The sequence below is a fragment of the Mesocricetus auratus genome, unplaced genomic scaffold, assembly GCF_017639785.1.
Source record: "Mesocricetus auratus isolate SY011 unplaced genomic scaffold, BCM_Maur_2.0 Super-Scaffold_100025, whole genome shotgun sequence".
Classification (NCBI taxonomy): Eukaryota; Metazoa; Chordata; class Mammalia; order Rodentia; family Cricetidae; genus Mesocricetus; species Mesocricetus auratus.
In genome coordinates, this window is record NW_024429206.1 from 17,785,578 (window position 1) to 17,790,325 (window position 4,748).

General features: G+C 43.0%; 1 long non-coding RNA gene across 1 annotated transcript; it reads right to left on the reverse strand.

Annotated features, from left to right (window-relative positions):
* Positions 1-860: 860 nt before the first annotated feature.
* LOC121134011 lies at positions 861-4,449 on the reverse strand. Its single transcript, XR_005871010.1, has 4 exons — positions 4,235-4,449; positions 2,494-2,679; positions 2,290-2,400; positions 861-1,799 (listed from the first exon to the last, which is right to left on the reverse strand). It is a non-coding gene; the product is annotated as an uncharacterized LOC121134011 (long non-coding RNA).
* Positions 4,450-4,748: the final 299 nt, after the last annotated feature.

Here is a 4,748-nt window from a genome sequence, read left to right on the forward strand (position 1 = left end):
GGGTTCCCACCAAGCATCTCTGACAGTGTCAGTCTCTGGGCATGCCACTCAAAATGCTTTGGAAGGGTGTAAATTGACAAATATAAATTAACCTCAGATTAGGCTGAAGGCAATCCTGTAGGGCATTTTCTTAATCAGTGATTGATGAGGGAGGACCCATCCCACTGTGGGTGATACTACCCCTGGGCTGGTGGTCCTGGGTTCTATAAGAAAGCAGGCCGGGCGTTGGTGGCGCATGCCTTTAATCCCAGCACTCGGGAGGCAGAGGCAGGCGGATCTCTGTGAGTTTGAGGCCATCCTGGTCTACAGAGTGAGTTCCAGGACAGCCTCCAAAACAATACAGAGAAACCCTGTCACGAAAAACCAAAAAAAAAAGAAAAGAAAAGAAAAGAAAAAAGCAGGCTGAGCAAGCCAGTAAGTCGCACCCCTCTATGACCTCTGCATCAGCTCCTGCCTCCTGATTTCTGCTCTGCTTAAGTTCTTGTCCTGATTCCCTTAGTGACGAACAGTGATTTGGAAGTGTAAGCCAAATAAACTCTTTCTTCCCAAAGTTGATTTTGGTCATGGTGTAATCTAATAGCAACCCTAAGTAAGACAGTTAGGAATCATCCAATTTTCAGAGCTCAATATTGGAGTTTCAGACTTCTTCAAATGATACTAGAGTTAACAAGAAAGGGTTTTGATTCTTGCTTGCTATCAACTAGCTTCCAAATGAAAATAAAATATGACCATCTGGAGCTACCATGTGAACTCATGCTGCAGCAGTGAGGGAGTCACTGTTCACAAAAGTCCTGATAACCCTGTGTCAGAGATCTCACCTCATCTAAGTTTTAAAAGTAGCAGAGGTGCCATAGACAGCTAACAGGAGACATTGAGGACAAAAACTACTTAAGTGATGGCCACCATCCACACAGACCCTCATCCAAGGGTTCAGGATTGAGCAAGGATCCATTTTCAAAACTCACAGAACCCCTAAGGGAAACACCAATTATGCCCACATAACCCACTTGTGGTACTGGAATTTGGACCTCTACTCTACCAAGCCACAGGATTGCCCTACCTTATTCTTTCTCCTAAGTAATCTCTTGAATTTCCACCATCTTTTCTCAATCTACCTCTCCCCTAACCTTTAAAAGAGATTATTTTATTTTTAGATGTGTGTATCTCAGTGTGGGTTTGTGCTCATGAGTGCAGTGTCTACGGCGGCCAGAAGAGGGCACCACTGCACTAAGGACTGTGGGTGCACTTTGACCCCACTGCCTCATGCTCCCACTGCCTTAGCTAGAATCACTATTCCCATCATGCCTTCCCCATGATAAGGGACTATGAACCCTCAAACTATGAGTTGAGACAAGCCCAAGTAGATCTATGTGCTTCTGTGTTGAAATTTTTAAGCTTTGAATACACACATTGAAAACAAGTCAGTCACCTCTTTTTAAGGCAAAAGTCTATTCATGTTATCTACTTGTTGATGCTAAAAGAAATTATATGAAGAACTATCCAGAAAAAAAATGGCTTTCAAGCCTGAACTTTGGCTCCTGAGACCTGTCCCTCATAAATACACACAGTATTATTGTGACTTTGGAGCATCCTTTTTGCGGGACACATGAACAAGTCATGAGAGTCAGGTAAAACCCCTAAGTCATGGGGTTAATCAGATGGCTCAGTGTTTAAGAGCAATGGCTGCTCTTGCATTGGACCCAGATTCATCTCTCAGCATCCACATGGCAGCTCACAACCATCTGTAACTCTTCTTGCTTCGGAGGGCACCCGGCACAGATGTGGTACAAAAAAGAAACCTGCAGGCAAAACACCCACACACATAAAATAAAACATAATTAGCATGGCTTTCTCAACATTGTAAGCCACATTCTTCTGAATTTCTTGTGGGAAGCATGCGCCTGTAGCTGATATCTGTATTGCTCCTCCACACCCCTCCTGGTGTGATGGTTGACCCCGACCGTCAGTTTGACGGAATTTAGAATCATCTGGATGTCACATCTCTAGGTGTGTCTGTGAAAGCTTTCTGGTGGGATTCACTGAGGAGCCCCATCAGCTCCATCCTGGGTGTGAGAAGCGCCATCCCTGGACTCCATGTGACCTGACACCTCCCCTCCCCTCACTATGCCTCCCTGCTCTCAATCTGGGAGCCACAATCAGACTTTCTCATTTCTGTTGTTTTTACCAGGCATTTTGACACAGCAGTGAGAAAAGTCACTAGTACATCCATCTGACCTATGTTTCAGTGGCTCAGAAAAAGTTACAGCACGTTATATAGATTTTACTCACCGAAAGCAGGGGATGTCTACAATTGTGATTATTTAACACGTGTGAATTTTCTGGAGAAGTTTTTCTCCCTGTGAGGGTAATAGACTTCACGGAAATGAGTTTGCCAGAAACCTGTGAGATTGAGGAAAACACACTTCATCAGACAGGATCCTTGTAAAACTGGGCACTGGGTGTCTTTTCATTGTTGACTGTATGTATCTCTACCTTAGGCTCATCACCAGCTGAAAACCATGTGACAGGAGCAGCATGTCATGCTCACCACAGGGTCACAGACTCAGGCCATTTATCCCACAGTGCTGTGAATTTTCCACTACCCAGGAGCAAAAGTAGGCATGTCTTCTTTGTTTTGGTTGACTTTTTTCCCTTTCCCCATTATAAAACTTAGTTTAGCTGTTGAAAAATAGAAAGAGAAGGATGACATTTATAGAACACTCATCTCAGCATAAAAAGAGAAGGATTTTTCTAAAAGCCTTTCATTTCTTGCAGAAAAAAGAGACTTTTTCATTAGTCATAAGAAGGGCACATTGACTGGATTCTTTACAGAATGCCATGCATAGCTGTTAAGATTAATTTCTGTGATGAGTGTGTCATAGAGGGAAAACAGTAAACATGGTGCATGCAAGTCATTTGCATTATAAATACGGATGTTGTTTTTCTTTACCATAAACTATGAAGAGTCACAATAAAAATGTCAAAGTATGGTTTGGAGAATATTTGGTATTCAGGAAGTTGAGGAAGGACATTTGTGCGAGTTGTCATTCAGTTCTATACCTGTTAGTTTCCTAAGTTGCTTTACTTCTAAAGCTTTTAGTCTCTAACTTTTCCAGACTGTAAGCTGCTTACTTGAGCTCAAATCAGTGTAATAAAATATTTGTGTTTGTGCAGCTATACATGAACACCAGTGTTTTAAGCAGACATGTGTGTATGCATATGTGTATGTGGGGGGGCATGTGTGTGCCTGTGTGTGTTCAACTGTATGTGAGCATGTGTGTATGGGGTACATGTGTGTATGCATGTGTGTAGGTACCTGTGTGTATGCTTGGGTATGTGCAGGTATGTGTGTGTGTGTGTGTGTGTGTGTGTGTGTGCAGGTACATGGACATGTATATGTGTATGTGTGTGCCTATGTGTGTTCAACTGTATGTGAGCATGTATGTGTGTGTGTGTGTGTGTGGAGGCACCTGTGTGTGTATGCATGTGTGTGTAAAGGTACATGTGTCTAGTTGCATGTATACAGGTACATGTATTATGTACAGGTGTATGTGTATAACTGTATGTGTGCATGCATATATGTACATATGTGTATGTGCAGGTACATGGTAGCAGGTGCATATGTAGGTATGTATACCTGCACATATATTTGTGTGCATGTAAATGAAGAGGCCAAAGGTTAACTGAGGATGGTGTGATTCCCTCGGTGTCCTGCTAGCAGGTGAATACATATCATAGAGCTGACACATTGCCCACATTCACTGGCAATGGGTTCATAATTTACACATAGAATTCTTTGATAATGTCCTCTCGTTCGAGTGGATAAATACAGGAAATGAGTTTTCTTCCAGCAGCTTAAGCTGATGCACAGGACATAACTCTCTGGGTTTTATTTTAGTAAAGGAATCATATTCATAAAAGAAGCTATAACTCAGTTCTATATTCTTCAAAGAGTTGGCTACAATTGCTCATAATTGGTTTAAATGTTAATGTTTGCATAATGCATGATTTCTTTATTAAAAGGCCGTGGCAAGAACACACATTAGTCCTCTTGAAAAGAGCCCCAGGGAAAAATATCTTTCCCACAGTCTCAGATGATTTAAAATTGATCTCCTATCGTGTGTCCTACTTTTATAGTCTTAATGACAGGCAAAATAATTCCTTTCAATTTCAAATCCAACTGTTTGGAGGACCCCGGGTTGAGTTATGTTGCTATTTTCAGGGGGGTACTCACAGGTTCATCTTCCCTTCCCAGTAATCCCCCTGCTGAGAGGCACAGAGACTTCGGAACAGGCATCTCAGATTCTTTTACACGTGGCAAGCCTTCGTTTTTCCAGCAATCAAATTCGGTATCCTGAGTGGAGCCGCTCACCTTGACTCACCTCCATTCAGGTCTACCTCCCCCGCTGAGGGGCTTCACAATCTTATGAGGCACATTTGAGAAGAGAACGAAACCACAGCTCCTATTGGAGGAAAACAACACGTGTACTTCCAGTAAATTTCTTGGTGATCTGCTGCTATGTCCTGTGCCAGGCTGTGCCTGTGGAAGTCACAGGACAGTTAGACACGGCCCTGCTCCTGTGGGTCTGCATTCTGAAAGGATCACATGGAGTGGGGGGTGGGGTGGGGGAGGGGTGCGGAAATGATGATGAGAGTCTGAGTTCACAGAACCACATACAGCCCAGGTGTCTTAGTCACTTGTCTATTGCTGTGAAAGACACCACAACCAAGGCAACCCCTTTTAAAAA